Here is a 17,644-nt window from a genome sequence, read left to right as displayed (position 1 = left end):
ACCTCCCCCTATATTAATGCATCTTCATATGTTATAGAGAGAACATTTTAAATTTGGTGACAATGAATATGGGCTGATGATAAGGATAAATCCACTGGACTGCTAAACAAAGACTTGAAAGAACAGCGTGGAAATTTACTTTCTAAAAATTAGTCATTGACTACCCTGTGAAGCACAGTTCTCTTTTGGTACACATGCATTGCCATGAATTGGAGTTGATTTGGTGACAACTCTATGGTGAGAATGGTAACACAGTGGCCAGATGCACTGCCAAACCCTTTACAGTTAAGCCTCAGCTAAAGAGAGCTACCTCGCCCAATATTCATTTCAATGGTTGGTGGAGGCAGGAATATAATGATCTGGCCAGTTGACTTGAAGCTGGACAACCCAAATGGGCTGCTTGCCCCAGAGGTCTCCGTCAGTTATCTGACCGACAACTGTGCTCTTTTTCCTATTCAATCCTACTTTCCTTTCCTTTCCTTCTAGAAGTGCTGATCCCTAACAAATATCATGACCAACAAATTCCCTATCAGAACCAAGTTTACAGTAAAAGTAAATACTGTTCAATACACAACCGTTCAATAATGGTGGTCTAGGAGTAGATGTGTGGATAGATACTCCGGCTGAATAGGTGTGGGAGGAAGAGTGGGAACATACCCACATGTATATATAAATAAGGAGTTCTGGTACCTTAGTAGTTAAGCATTGGCCCTCTTACAACCAGGTCATCAGTTTGAAACCAGCAGCTGCTCAATGTGAGAAAGAGGAGGTTTTCTGCTCCCATGAAGAGTAACAGCCTCAGAAACCCACTGAGGAAATTCTATCCTGTGCTATAGAATGTCTGGGTCCAGAATGTCTCTGTTGCAGTGAGTTTGGCATATTTTTGGTGTGTATATAGGTTTGACAGAAAACAATGTTACATGGGTATTTATCTTTGCTGAAACTATATCTATAGATGTGATGGAGCACTCAGGGAACAAAGTCGTGAAAACTTCCTGGGCATAACCAGGTTCCTTGGAGAAATGAGTCACTGGACCTAGGGTGGCGGGCTCAGGACCATGGTATCAAGAGACATCAGGTTAATTGATGTAACAGTCCACAAAGTCTATATCCACATTGATGAATAGTGACTAGGGTCTTAAAGAGCTAATCCACAGTGTAGCAATTGTTATCTCTCTGTCCAGGGGATAAAAGAGGGGTGAAACTTGAAAAGCACATGAAAACAGTGCCGTAGACTAACGGACTACTGAACATTAGTCTCCATCATTCTGAGGCCAGAGAAACTAGACGATATATGGCTACCAGTTCCAACTGCTCTAAAAGGGATCATATGAGAAGGCCCCAGATAAAGCGGGAGAAAAGTATGAAATGAAATTCATAACCATGAAAGAAACTCGGCTTGCTTGTCTAAAAGGTATTAGTGGAACCCCTAAGACTGATCACCCTTCGAGTCTGGTGCAGAACTCACTTCTGTGGCTCAATTTTCAGTCAAACACTAGAAAAGTCTTTAAGGGTGATACTACTACTAATGAAATAAGCATGCCCTAGAGAAATTGACCAGATGGGACCAAGGGGCCAGCATTTACCCAAGGACAAAATTAAGAAGGGTGACGAAAGAAGGAATAATGGAAACAGGAATCCCAGGGAGGAGGTGGGATGAGTGATGTTATATTGAGGGGATGGCAATGAATGAGATGAAACAGAGTATATGTAAACTACCAAATGTACAACTCATGACCTGCTCTCTAAATCTTCCACATTCTCTCTCTCTCTCTTTCTCTCTCTCTCTCTCTCTCTCTCTCTCTCTCTCTCTCTCTCTCACACACACACACACACACACAAACACACACACACACACGTGTTTAAAAGCCCTCTCCGGCCAGTCCAGGGAAAGGCAGTAATTTTCTTAGGGGCTTGTCTAGATGTGTCCTTGATGAAGGTCACCATACTGGGGGTTGAATTGTCAGTCTCACCCTGGCTTCCTTCATCAGAAATCCCTGGATCACTCTTATAAACCCTTGTATGTGTGTGTGTGTCCCATTCATGGTCTCCTTCCTGCTTCCATGTGCCACCTGTAACTGTGATGTATTGATCTGCCATCAATCACGCTTTTGTGACAGCTTCTTTTGACCTCCTATGTCCCATTTGAAGTGCAGTATCTAAACAAACCCTTGGACGCCATTTTAACTTCATTTGGTGGCTTTTCTTAGCTGGATGATGTGTCTGTAGCTTTGAGTTTCTTTGTCTCTTTTAAGACATAATAAACATTCTCTTTAAATGAAAAAAAAACTTTTAATAAATCTGAAATAAACAAAAACCAGTTAAGCCTGCAACAGTGACTTTTAGTTGCCTTTCATTGTTTGCATTGTGTGACCTATAAAAAGGAAGCAGTAAATTATTTTTGGACTTACCTGTCTGATATCATATTGTGGCCCGTGGCAGTTGCGTAATGCAGTGTCAACTTGAGCGAATGAATGGAATCTATCCTGTCAATCAGGTCATAGCCAGTAAGGTCTCTGTGTGGGCATGGCCTTGTGCCCAGGATCCTGGGAACTCCCGTCTTCCTCTCTGGAGGTGGAACACACATTCTCTCTGCTTTGTCTTCCTGCTGACACGACACATGGAGCCATGCTGATCCCAGCCAGAGCCCTGGACCTGGAGGAGCCACGTGGAGAGCTACGCCAGTACTGAAATGCTTCCACTACAACTAGATCCACAAGACCTTCTACTCACTGGCCTGTGATCTTCCTACATTCAGCATCATTGGATGCACTGTGTGAGTCTAAAGAGGAATTTATGGACTAATATTGGACATATGGGCTAGCATCAAATTTATGGACTTGATCTGGACTGGGCTGGTATGTTTTCTCAATATAAAATTGCCCTTTCATATAAAACTCTTCCTTATACACATATGAGTGTCATTGAATTTGTTTCTCTAGTCAACCCGGACTAACACATGGTGTATGATATTTTATAGTTGAAATCCATATTTTGGCCTACTTTAAACACATAGTTTAATAAGTATGTACAAGCACTTAGTATGTGTTGAATTGTATAATAAATGTTGGAGATACTGAGATGAAAGAGTCATATCCTGGCCTTTAATTTGCACAGGCAAGAGGGTGAGATGACTACACAAAATACAATTATGACATAAAACAATAATCCATTAAGCAGATAATCTTGTTTTCAGTTTCAAAACTGCTATTTTTTATAGTAAGGAAATATCACTTTTCATAAAACTATTTGTACCTTGAATAATAACCGTAGCATTTGTACAGCACTATCTCATTTGGTTTCTAAAATATTCTCAAGATATTCCAAAATACTCAAAGGTCACCTTCTGAATTCAAAGCCTGCTTTATTAGCTATTCCAACACATACATCCTTGTTTCTAAAGGGTGTGTAGAAATGGAGATGATAACAAAACCACTTTGTGTTCCTGACATTCCTCATTAGTAAACTATGATCACAGAAAGAGAGGAGCTTTTTTTAGAAAATCATTGCTCTAGCATGAACTTCTGCAAATAATATATTCTAAATTGTATATGAAATTGTATTAGTCTGGGTACTTTTGGAACCCAGTTGGAACCTTGTGAAGCCTGCATCCATAAGCAAAGTCAAATCTGGAGAGGCCATCCATAAAGTCAGCAACAATATGCACCAGTTCACAGGCTCAAAATCTCCATCTGTCCGGGTTCTGGTCAATTCAATGTGGGCTGCCTCACTCAGCCTCCACAGGGTGCCCACTGGCCGCCTTGCCTTTAGACCATGGGCTCTCACCAATATTCAACAAGGCTAGCCCCCTCAGGCTAGGTCATGAACTTTAGACCAGTCAACCCGCTCTGGTCTTCTCCTTTTTTCCTGTAAACCAAGTCCACAGGTGTCAGTAGCCAAACTCAACCAGTCTCTTTATTGCTGCATTTCTCCCACTTCCACTCAACAAGTAGATGCAGGTGGTCACCTAGCAAGCATATTAGTCTGCTCTCAGGATCCCTTTAACATTCAGTCTTAGAGGGGAATTTTCTTCATGGTTTCAGATTTTTTCCCGCTTCTGGCAAAGACCATTGGTTCTGGCGTATGCCAAAGCACTGGGTGGGGCCTATCTTTTCAAAGCTTTTTTTACTGGCATGGCCTAAACCCATCTAAAGATCAAATTTTAATTGCTGAGAGCAATTGGGCTTATAAACTTTCTATTTTCGTACTTCCCATATTTTTCCCAGGAAACAGCCGAGTAAGCACTGTGACTTAACTGACCTCTGGCTAGACAAAGAAGAAAAAGTGCCATGAGGGAGAGGTCAAACAAACATCTACTCTCCATCTTATGATTTGTTTCTCCAGTACCGCACTCCCAAGGTATCATAATGTGATAGTCTGGGTACTTTAGAGAAACAAATCCACAGAAACTCATATATAAGAGAGAGTTTTATATAAAGAGTAAGTGCATATCAAAGAAACATCCCAACCCAGTGCTGCCCAATCCCACAAGACCAACATTAACCCATTAATCCATATGTCCAACACCAATCCACAAAGTCCTCCTCCATCTCACAGAACACACACAATGACGCCGACTGCAGGAAGAAAGCCGAGTCAGTGGATGTATAAGCATCTCAGCGCTGGCAGGGGTCTCCACATGGCTTCTCCAGCACCCAGGGCTGCATTGGGGTAGGTCCATGTGACTTCTCCTCAGGGATGTCTTGCAGGAAGTGAGTGAGCCTTGCCAACTGGCTAAAGTAGCTGCACCCTGGTGCGACCATCACAAAGCAAGAGACCTGAGAACTCCAAAGGTGAGGCTCACTGAGCCCTTGATTCCGCCGCCCTTCAATTAACCCACATGTGTTTATCAGCCAGGTTGGCACAATAAAGTACCTCAGAAATCAATGCCATTTAGTTAGTACCTATAATATTTAGTTAATTAGAATCTTTGTTTAGTTAGAATCTATAATTCTTTCACTCTAATTCCCCAAGTAGTTTCAACATCCTAATATTATATCTACATGTAAAAATTTGGATAACACCTGGAAATTATTGAGAGTTGGAAGTGGTCCTCTAGGAGCAGTTTGATTTTTGTGGCATATTGCCTTCATGAATGTCATCATTGTTAATATTGATTATGAGGTATAATGTGAACAATGATAGTGTCTATGAGGAAAACATTGTGCTTAGTACTTCCCATGATTTATCTCATTCAAGATAATTGAATTTATCTCATTACCGACAACATGAATATAAACTTTTGGTTCTAATAACTCAAACTTCTATTTTTCTATCCCAGAATACTTTTTTTTCCTAAAAAGTTTTATTGGCACTAATCTGAAAGGAAATTTGGAGGAAATACAGTCTGTCCAACTCTCCCTTTTTGGGGAGATTTCTTATCCTTTATCTCTTCATTTTCTGACAAGTGCTCACTTCATTGATCAATGATGTTTGTATGTGTTATATTGTGTCACCAAAAGATACACTGAAGATCTAACTATAGTACCAATAAAGTGACCTTGTTTGGCAATAGGATTTTTTAATATGTCGTCAGTTAACAAGTATGTCATATTGGAATAGAGTGAGTTTTACTTCTATGTAAATGGAATCTTCATAAAATAAAGGAGATATATAGGAGAGGAAGATGATCATGTGAAGATGCATCTATGCACCAAGAAACTTGGGGACTACCAGATGCTGGAAGAAACAAACAAAGAAAATACCCCTAGATACTTTGGACAGATATGATCCAATTCATGTGTTGATTTTGATTTCTAACCTCCAGAACTGTGAGATAATTAATTTTGCTTTTGAAACAGAAATATCCAATTGTGGTACTTTGTTATGACAGTTCTTGGAAACTAATGCAATTGACACTTTCCAATATACAATGCAAAAAAAAGCAAATCTAAAAAAGGAAGGGGTTCTTTACTATTGTTGAAACCAACATTCTATGATTTCTTCCAATTTCCTACTTTTCCCTACCAACTCATTGTTCTCAGCATATATATCATATCTGCTTAGCTTCAATGAACTCTGTGGTCAGATTGCTTGCTCTGCTCTTTATTTCTTGTGTGATTTTGGGCCAGGCTTTTCTGGACCTCCAGTTCCACAAGGGTAGGATAAGGTTGATAATAATATGATTATGCTTCATGGTATTATTCTGAAGATTAAATGTTTTAATACATGATAGAGAACTAGAATAGCACCTAGTACCAAGTTTGCACTTTAATAGTATTAGTTATTATTTCATTCTGCTTTCATTGTTTAAATGATTTGTAACTTCTCTAAGGCAGTTTTAGTTAAGTTAAACAGTATCATTACCTGTAGTTTCTTCTCAGAAATGTTGTGTATTTTTAGAGACCAAGGATTAATGAGTAGTTAGCAATGAGTGCAGAGAATGGTGGGTTTCTTTGGAGGACACTGGATTTGATGAGGAGGTTTTGGTAAAAGAGTGTTGACAGTTGCACAGCATGGCAGAGGTGATGAATATCATAGAATGTGGACATTTTGTGATAGAAATTTTATCACAATAAAAAACCAAACAAACAAAAAGCCACTTTCTTAAGATTTGTTATATTAGTCTGCAAAAAAAAGTGTTCATTTTTTTCTTTAAGCTTACAGTACTACATTGAAAGGAATACATTGGAATTGGTTCTTTTATGGCTTCATTTCCAGTTTCTACCAGGGTTAGTTAAAAAGTATTGCTATAAAATCTTAGAACCTTTTACTAAATAAAAATATCAAAATGCTGAGTATAGCTTCTATACAGGTCTATAAACTTGTAAGGTGTGGCTTCCATCTTTTTAATGCTTTCCTGAAGAATTCTATTAGCTTCAATTTACACCATGTCAAAAGGGTAGCTTTGGCATCCTCAAAGGATACAAATCGTGTTCACTTGAAATTTTATTTGAGTTTTGGGGATGCAAATACGTTTAAAGGGTAAGACCAGGACTGTAAAGTGAAGGGGATAAGGTTTCTCAATGAAATTCTCATAGGACCACTATTCCTGGTCTTCAAGATTGAGCAGGTGCATTGTATTGATGGGGAAAAAATTATTGGCACATTTTCCTGGTCTTTGCCTCACCAATGCAGTTTGTCATTTTCTTGAAACTTCTTTATAAATCCTCATGCTGGTCCTATATCCTTTGAGAAACTTTGTCAATATTAACCCTCTAGAGTCCTCCAAAAATGGTTGTTGTAAACTCCTGAACTGAACTCTTTGATTAGAACTCATCTGTGAGATCTTCCAAACCTTCCTTAAAATATTTGATCCATTTATCAACTTTTTTAAATGTGAGGCGACATTCAATTATATTTGTTGCAATGCTTCAGTGATTTAGCAATATAATAATTTATAATAAATAACTTATAATAATTTAATATTAGCTCTAACCTACAAATCTCCACACAAAACATATCCCGTTTACAAGACATCCTAACGGGTTTAAGAAAAGTGCATTACTGGGAGACTTGTCTGCAGCCATCCACCTATCATAGAGACATATGTTAACATATTTCATTTGGAATAACCTATGCATGTATGAACTAGTTCCCGAGTATCAATCCTTTTGTAGTTAGCCTCATACATTTTGCCTTCAAAGCAACAAATTTGTAGTCTTCTTTTCTTTCCATAATATAATTTTTCTCAGAAAAACTACGTCTTCCCACCCAATTTTCAACAACTCTTTTTTCAGGTATGAAATAATGAGTCTATTTTGAAATATATCCTGAGGAGTAAACTGGCAGAAAACTTCATAAAAGTAAATACTTTGGATGAACTATCTGGAAGAAAAACAACGGGACCAACAGTTCCAGAGGGACTTGGGATAGGGGGAGGTGGGGAGGAAAGGAAGTGGTGTTAACAAACACAGGGACAAGGGAACAACATGGAACCCAAATTGGTGGAGAGGGGGGAGTGGCAGGCCTGGTAGGGAATGATCAAGGGTAAGGTTACGTAAAGAAGAGGTATGGCTGTAACCCAGGTGGGGACGGAGCATGGTAGTAGGGCAGGAGGAAAGTCAAGGGAGATGAAGGAAAGAGCTGGGAGTCAAAGGGCATTTATAGAGGTCTAGACAAAGACATGTACATGCAAATATATATATGAGGATGAGGAAATAGATCTATGTGTCTATATTTATAGGTTTAGTATTAAGGTGGCGGAAGGACCTTGGGCCTCTACTCAGGCACTCCCTCGATGCATGAATACTTTCTTTTATTAAATTGGAACTCTACGATGCTCACCCTCCCGACACAACTGCTGAAGCCAAAGTGGGTGAACAAGTAAATGTGGTGAAGAAAGCTGATGGTGCCCGGCTATCAAAAGAGATAGTGACTGGAGTCTTAAAGGCTTGAAGATAAACAAGCGGCCATCTAGCTCAGAAGCAACAAAGCCCACATGGAAGAGCACACCAGCCTATGTGATCACGTGGTCCCGAAGGGATCAGTTATCAGGCATCAAAGAACAAAAAACCCATATCATTGGGTACACACCTCCATCATACGATCGTAGAGCACAAACGGGTACATAAGCAAATGTGGCGAAGAAAGCTGATGGTGCCTGGCTATCGAAAGAGATAGTGTCTGGGGTCTTAAAGGCTTGAAGGTGAACAAGCGGCTCTCTAGCTCAGAAGCAACAAAGCCCACATGGAACAAGCACACCAGCCTGTGCGATCACGAGGTGCCAAAGGGACCATGGATAAGGCATCATCCAAAAAAAAAAAAATACCATAGTGAATGAAGGGGGAAGTGCAGAGTGGAGACCAAAGCCCATTTGTCGGCCACTGGAGATCCCCTCACAGAGGGCTTTTGGGGAGGAAGTGAGACAGTCAGGGTGCAATGTAGTACTGATGAAGAATACAGCTTCCCCCCCAGATCCTGGATGCTTCCTCCCCCCAACTACCATGATCCGAATTCTACCTTGCAAGACTGGATAGAGCAGAGGTTGTACACTGGTCCATATGGGAGCTGGAGGCACAGGGAATCCAGGGTGGATGATACCTTCAGGGCCTGGGGTGTGAGGGGCGATACTGGGAGAGTACAGGGGGAGTGGGTTGGAAAGGGGGAACCGATTACAAGAATCTACATGTGACCTCCTCCCTGGGGACGGACAACAGAGAAGGGGGTGAAGGGAGACTCCGGATAGGGCAAATATGACAAAATAATAATTTATAAATTATCAAGGGCTCATGAGGGAGGGGGGAACGGGGAGGGAGGGGAAAAAAAGAGGACCTGATGCAAAGGGCTTAAGTGGAGAGCAAATGCTTTGAAAATTATTAGGGCAAAGAATGTACAGATGTGCTTTATACAATTGATGTATGTATATGTATGGATTGTGATAAGAGTTGTATGAGCCCCTAATAAAATGTTTTTAAAAATCATAAAAGAAAAAGAAAAAAGTAAATACTTTGATAATTTTATAATAAAAACCACCAGATGCTCAAGGAATATATGCTTAACTTCAATGAATAAGGATTATAATAAATAGTGTACATAAGAGTATCTGAGTCATCTTTATAATAATTTCCATTTTTCAAAAGAGTACAATTATCATTAGGATAATTTATACACTTCTGAAAATAGTACAATTATTAAGGCACATAGTGTAATATATAAATCATTGCTAGCTCACTATATTTCCTAATTTCCTCAAGCATCAGCCAACCTGCCAGTCAGGGTTCCTTGAAGGAAGTGTTTTATTTGAACAAGAAAAAAAAATTAAATAAAATTCAGAAAATTAAAATTTTATGTTATGTAAGTTAGTGCTATCAAAAAGAAGCATAAAATAGCAGGTTATTTTCTATTTCCTGAATTCACTGTGTTGTCATTAGCTGCTGAGGAGGTGGTCGTCAACTCATGCTGCAGTCCTACCCCACCCAGCCCACGAGCACTTGCCGACCAGAGAGTTGTAATATTGATTGTTTTCACTGACTATTTTTTTTAATTCATCATCAAATTTTTCTTTTTAGTCTATCTTAGTCTGAAAATCCAACTGAAACTTCTTCAGCATCATAGCCACACACTTACCTCCACTGACAAAAGGTAGTGAGATGAGATGCATTGGCTGGGAAGAGAAGCCAGGTGCTCATATACCAAGACAACAAACTTACTGCCATCGAGTAGATTCTGACTCATAGCAAACCTATAGTACAGAGTGGAAATGCCCCCTGTGCCTTTCCACGAGTGTAATTATTTCTCCCAATGCAGACCTTTCCTGATTTTAAAACTCACGACATCCCCTTGTTCTGTTTTCACAACTGCTTCTTGATCCATGTATAAGTTCTGTGTAAGCACAATGAAGCGTTCTGGGATTCCCATTCTTCTCAAGGATATATATAACTTGGTAGGATCCACACAGTCGAATGCTTTGTCATAGTCAATAAAACACAAGTAGACAGCTCATGGTGATCTCTGTTTTCAGATATGATCCATCTGATGTCAGCAATGATATTTTTTTCTTTCACAACTTCTGAGTCTGGCCTGAACCTCTGGCAGCTCCCAGTCAATGTACTGCTGCAATCATTGTTGTATGATTGTCAGCAAAATTTTATTTGCATGTGATATCAATTATATCATTCTATAATTTGAGCATTCTGTTGTGTCACCTTTCTTTGGAATACGTAAAAATATGGATCTGCAATGATATTCACTACAGCAAAATGCGGAAAAACCTAGACTTAGAAAGCCAAAAAAGAAAAAGAGGCCAGTGTATTTCACAATGAAAGAACTCATAAAAAAATTCAAGCCTAGCGTTGCAATATGAGAGATTCTATGGGTAAGATAATTCCTACATTATTCCTGGTTCTAATTAGCAATAGATATTTGCAGCTGTTTCTTCTCATTTTGGGTTGTGCCCCCATCAGAAAATGAATATCTCTAAGGCTTTACTCCTGAAGGCTTTACTCCATCTCGTTATGGTTGAGTCTACATTGAGAAGTCAGCTCTTTCCATATCATATCTTGAGTGCCTTCTGACTTGAAGAGCTCATCTGCTGGTACTATCTCTGACAAAGTTTTGTTGTCATTCATGAGAATGTCAGTATCTGACAATTGTTTACTTGCTATAAAAACGATTTTTGTGATGAATTCCTCTGAAGTGGAAAGCCTATTCCTTCTTTATAGATTGTTCTTAGTCAGGAAGTTCTGCTGAAACCTGTTCACTTTGGGTGACTCGGCTGATATTTGAAAGTACCAGTGACATAGTCTCCAACATCACAGCAACGCATAAGCAACTGTCAGTACAATAAACGGACAGATATGTGGTGCTGAAATTTCATAGATGTTCTGAAATCCCCCAAATATAATGGACACATCTAAGAACAAAGACCAAGGAAATGGGTCTGAAAATTAAGAATCAACCTGATTGGACAGTCAGGAGGTATTTAAGAGATGTTATTCCCAACAAGAATTTTTACAGTAATCATTTGAGAGTCCAGAAACTTGAATGCACCCCTATCCCTGTCACTAACTGATGATATGGTCCAGAGAAAATAATTTATGCTTTTTATTTCTTGATTTCTTATACTGTGAAGGTATGGTTCTGTACCATAGATATTCTTTACACAACCACACTTTTAAACACTTACCCATTCTGAAGGAACAGGCAAAAACCCTTTTTCTATTGTATTTCCACCACCAATAGATTTTATAGTCTTAAATGTTGAACTTTTCCATTTTTATTTTTGTTCTTTTCAAGAATTATGAATGCATGATGTTATCAATAAATGATTAAAATAGGTCTACTCTCATTAAAATATTGTTTTAACCAGTCTCAAAATGTAATTAATTTTATTGATACATAGGAGTTACACTAATAAAACTAGAATGTGGTATATTCCATTAAAAATATGTTCATGTGTTCATTTAATTTCTTCGTACCTGACTCTTCTTTTCTTCACTTATAAGAAAATCTGCAAACAGCAGATGGTTGGAAAGAGATTGGGGTCTTTTTATATAGTGTTCTGGTCAGCCAATTCTTTGCTTTTGTGCATTGTGGTCCTGGATATATGCCAAGAGTATTCAAGGGGGAAAAAAACAGAGAGGAGATTTTAGCCAGTGTGTTCATCAATAATTAAGTTGCTTAGTTGCCAGGCCATCAACAGAAAAAAAAATCAAATATCCTGATGGCAAAAAGCAGCCTGTGCTAAAAGCAGAAGCAGGATCACACAAATGGAAGGCTTGGCTGATGGCAGATTTTCAAGAATTACAGAGTAAAGAAAGCACTTTGAAATATGAAAGCCAAGGCACAGGGCTGTGTGTCAGCAGAAACTGCCCACCATTTATTGTGTCAGAGAATCTGTACTCTATTGCTGGGACCTGTCCTAATGCTCCAGAAGGTTGTCTTCCTTGTCCACTATGTTGCCCTAGAGAGGAGAATCTAATTTTCAGATGAGAGGCCAGTGGACTAAGTCACTCATGGACTATGTACTCTGCATCAAATACTATGCTAACAAGGAAAAATACAATATTTAATTGGTTGATATCAACAACTTTAAAGATTTTTATTGTTAGTCCAATGTGACAAATAAGGAAACCAAAACTTGTTATTTTTAGCTCTAGAAGAGTCCATGCACACAGAATAAAATGCTGTCCAGTTCTTTTCTAGCCTCTCCATAAATTATAGATCATACTATTTTGATTCATAGGATTCTCTTTCTTTTTTTAGCAGGGGGAGAGCCAAGCCTTCCTTCCTAGTCTGTCTTAGTCTGGGAGCTCCAATGAAACCTGTTCAGTACCCAAGCAACAGGTAAACTTTCACTAGTAGATGAGTAGTGGCTGCTTTATGAGGTGCTGCTTTTGTTGAAAGTTTCTCACATGAAATTAAAAATAATAATAATAATAATAATAATAAAAATGAAAGTCTTTTACATGAAAGGTGACAATCCAGAGAAATGCAACCAGTAAGGGTCAGGAGTAAAATTTGGACACAGATGTCTCTGCCTCCTAAGCTTCAGACTCCTTTTCTATGGGTTCACACACAAGGAACATCCCCAGTGAGTTACTGCCTCAGACGATGTGGGTCAGAATACAAAGTAAATCTTTTTTCTAAAATTCTCCTTTACACCAAAGTCCTTTGAAGATCAGCACTTATAGTAGCAACTGGGTTTTTAGAAGTTTGTGTTTGACATCTGAGGTGCAACTAGTTGTCTCTTTCTGTCTGAAATAAAAAGAGTGAAGAAAATCAAAGCTATATGAAAATATTAGTCCAAGAACCAATGCACTGTGTAACCTCAGCCTTGAGGATCCTGAAACTAGAAGAACTACCATTGCTGACAACTCATTCTGGACGGAATCACAATAGAGGCTACTGGATAGAGTAGGAGGAAAGTGTGCAACAAAACTAAAAATCATAGAAAAGACCACATGTACCGGTCTGATAGAGGCTGCTGGAAGCCCTGAGATTATGGCTCCTAGACAACCTTCAATCCTGGAACTGACTTCACCACCATGCTCTAGTTTCAGCCACACAATTGTTGTTAGGTGCCATAAAATCAATACTGACGCATAGGAACCACCATGTGTGACAGAATGAAACATTCTTTGGTTCTATGCCACCTTCACAATGGCTGTTATGTTTTAGCCAATTTTTACATCCACTGTGTTATCCCACTTCACTGAGGGTCTTCCTCCTCCCAATGATAACTTTGTGACGTAAAGTATCATTATCTTCACTAAATTCTTATTAGCTTCGCTCTTATGGCACATTCTGCCCTTAGAACACAAGTACTTCCTCCAAGAGAGATTTATTCTTCTGGTAGTCCATGATGCTTTCAATATTCTTTAATAACACCATAATTCAGAGGCATCAATTCATCTTTGGTCTTCATTATATGTTTTTCATCTTTCACATTAATATGAAGTGACTGAAAATACCATGGCTTGGTTCAGGCGCATCTCAGTCCTCAAAGTACTCTTTGCTTTTCAACATTTCCGAGAGGTCTTTTGTGGCAGATTTGCCCAATGAAATACATTGTTTGATTTCCTGACTGCTGCTTCCATGAGCATTGGTTGCAGATATAAGAAAAGTGAAATCCTTGGAAATTTCAATCTTTTCTACATTGATCATGATGTCTATAGGTCCACTTGTGAGGATTTTCATTTTCTTAACATTTAATTGCAATCTATAATGAAGACTATAGTCGCTGATCTTCACCAGAAAATGCTTTAAGCTTTCATCAAGGAAGGTTGTGTTATTGGCTTATTGAAGTTTGTTAATGGTCTTTTATCCAATCCTGGTGCTGCATTATTCTTTATATAATTCAACTTCTCAGACTATTTGCTCAGCATACAGATTGAATAAGTATAATGAAAAGATAAAAACCTTAATGGACACCTTTTGTGATTTTAAACAAAGTACTATTTCTTTTTTCTGTTCCAACCACTTCCTCTTGGTCCATGTAGAGTTTCCTCATGAGCTCAAGTAAGTGTTCTGGAATTCCCATTATTTGCCATGTTATCCATCATTTGTTATGATCCACATGGTTGAATGAGTTTGTGTAGTCATAAAACACATGTAAACAAATTTCTGGTATTCTTTGCTCTGAGGCAAGATCCACCTAATGTCAGCAATGATATTTCTTGTGCCATATCCTCTTCTGAATAAGGCTTGACTTTTTGGCAGCTCCCTGTGGATCTATAGTCAAATGATAGGCAAGGCCCTTACTGCCATTGATCTGTTGCTGATTCTAGTGACCCTATAGGGGTAGAATTTCCCCTGTGGATTTCCAAGACTAGCTTGTTACAAGAGTAGAAAGCCCTACCTTTCTCCTGAGGACTGGCTAGTGGTTTCAAACGGCTGACCTTGTGGATCACAGTCCCATGCACAACCACTATGCCACCAGGGTTCTATAGGGCAAATAATTACACCCGTGAGGTGCACATTCATTAGAATAATCAGCCATAGGAGATCAAGAGAGCATAATCTTCCCAGGGGTAAAATTCAGGAGGCAGGAAAGGATGGGAGAGAAGGCTGAATGGAAATGGTGAACAGAGTGGAAGTTAAATTGAGGGCACTACAGTCAATGTCATGAAACAAAATGTGTGTAAATGATTGAATGAAAGACCAATTTTTTCATCTTTTGTCTTTCATTTGGACAATTTCTTTATTAAATACTTTTATTGGGGGCTATTACATCTCTTATCACATTGTGTCAAGCACATTTGCATGTATGCTGCCATCATCATTTTCCTCTGTAAGCTTTCACTCAAATCACAAAATATTTAAGCAAAACTCAGCACCTATTTCTGAAAGGTTTTGGGGACCGCTATTATTTCTATGAATCTGGGGACCCCAGCCAACCATTAGGGTCCCTGGAAACTTCTCAAGAAAATTTAAATCAGATTTTCTTTGTCCTTAAATCCGATAGATTTAGGTAAAACATAGATTGACTTGGTTTAAGAACTCTGTAATACAGACCACTCTGGATCTGGGATCATTTTATTCAGCTCCTTATAATAATATGACATAAAGATAAGGGACCAGGCCATCTATGTATATTTCCTACAACCCACAATGAAACATCAGATGTTACAAGACTCTTAGAGAGACAATCTAGTTAAATGTCCTAGTTTTTAAGGGAGCAAACAGCGAAGCAGGAATGACAGTCTAACCTCTAGGCTTCAGCCTAATGGCCGCATGAATCCGTCCGGCCCTTTTCCTATGTTCATGGCCAATATCAAACCGTATCTATTGGCAGAGTGAATTTCTTGAGCAAAGAAATTATCAGACAATTATAAAATAATGTGGCTTCTGAGAAACATGGCCTCATGTTTTACCTCTTTAAAAGAGACTCACCACAGGCAGCACTCATTTGTCTGACAAAATCTACTACTTCATTCCAGATAGGCATGATTCTTTAGAATATCACAGCCCAAAATGATTGATCACTACAGTACAGGGCCTTTTGAGCAGCATTCACACTAGCATGACATTTGATACATCGCCTTTAGATGGTGCTCATGTACTACAAATATTCTTTGTGTTCAAATCAAGAAGATGGAAAAGACCTGTGTTGCCAGAACCTTGCAACCCCCCTCAATATGTACTTGGAGGCATGTTTATAAAATGAATTGCTAAGGCTTCAGCAGCCACAATAATATTTTGCTAATGATAATAATACCCACTTATTCTTGGCATGTTCCCTGAAATCGGGCAATCTGTCAGTACTTTAAACATGAATATGTAGCCTCAGAATTCAGATTATTCTTGGGTCTTCCTACACTAGCTGGAGCTTGTGGTGGTCTTGGTTCATAAGGTCTGGGTTGTAACTAGATTTTGTGACAGAGCCATTCATGTGGTAAGACACTTTTCTTCAGGAAAGCCTCATTTATTCAGAAAGGACTTGCAAATTCGATCATCATTCTTTTTATCTTTCTTAATTGCTTGAAAAGAGCGCGCGGGGGGGGGGGGGGGGACGGGACACAAAACAGCATAGAAGTCTTTCTACAGCTGCTTTTGTGTCTTGATTTCTTTTATACACATTGTGAGCTCCCAAGGGCCATTTGTTTCATAATCCTGCCAAAAGAGACAATGCTTGACTATCCAATATTTCCTTGTCAATACCTCGGGTGACAGGCTGGGTCACAGTTGCATTGAGAAGCCCTGGACATTGGTGAGGTTTTCTATGTTATCATTGTTTTTATTGTTTTATGAAATTGTATGCTTCTTATAATTCTTCTGCAAGTTTCAAATTTTTTTCAAATAAAAAGGTTTAAAAATAACTCTTTGTTCATCTATGGGACAGCTCTACCCATGTGGGAGCTGATGTAGGTTCTGTAAATAGGATGTCAAGCTTAGTGCTGGTTGTGTGTGTGAATGTGTATAGTGAATATATGTGTGCGTGTGCGTATCTGAGTGTATGTGAGTTTATGAAAGTGTGCATGTGAGTGTATGTGTGTGTGTGTGTGTGTGTGTGTGTGTGTGTCAGTGTACCTATTCTGATGAGAGGAGAAGGACTGAGAAGCAGAGAAAAAGTGAAAGTCAGGGGGAAATGAAATTCCCATTCAGGTAATCTGATGAGAAAAAGTTCAGCAGAGTCAAGATATAATTATTTCAATGTTTTAAAATTCTATACATTGTAAACAATTCACTTTGTCCATAAAGAATATGCAAAATTTCAATAAAAATCATGTAAGAACATAGAATTAACTATAAAGGAGTGGAAATCTTTGGAAGATAGGCTCTGTCCAATGTCAGTCATAGCTTTCAGAGTAATTTTTAAACCATTTTATTTTAAAATAACTTGAAACTTGCAGAAGAATTATAAGAAGCGTACAATTTCATAAAACAATAAAAAACAACGATAACTCTCTTAATATTGCAAAACATGGACAAAACTAGAGAACATTTTGAACTCAATCTTATAAGGATAAATATTTAATATCACAATTGTTATAAGCACAACCAAAAAGTAGGAAATATGGTTCATACGTCAAAAGATGGGATTTTGATGCTTATGAGGAGGACAGGTGTGGGAAAAGAAAAGGGAGGGAAGGAGTGGGATAAAAAGTGGAGAGTTTGACAGGAAAAAATAATTAATAACAAATAAAATATTTTTAAAGAAAGAAAAGTACAAAGAATACCCATATGCTCTTCACCACTACTCATTACTTGCTAATATTCCGGCAACTTTGATGATTTTCTCATCCTCCCCTCATATATAGGC

This window comes from Tenrec ecaudatus, chromosome X (assembly GCF_050624435.1).
Source record: "Tenrec ecaudatus isolate mTenEca1 chromosome X, mTenEca1.hap1, whole genome shotgun sequence".
NCBI lineage: Eukaryota > Metazoa > Chordata > Mammalia > Afrosoricida > Tenrecidae > Tenrec > Tenrec ecaudatus.
The sequence above is the reverse complement of the archived record's forward strand: the minus strand, read 5'-3'. Positions refer to the sequence as shown.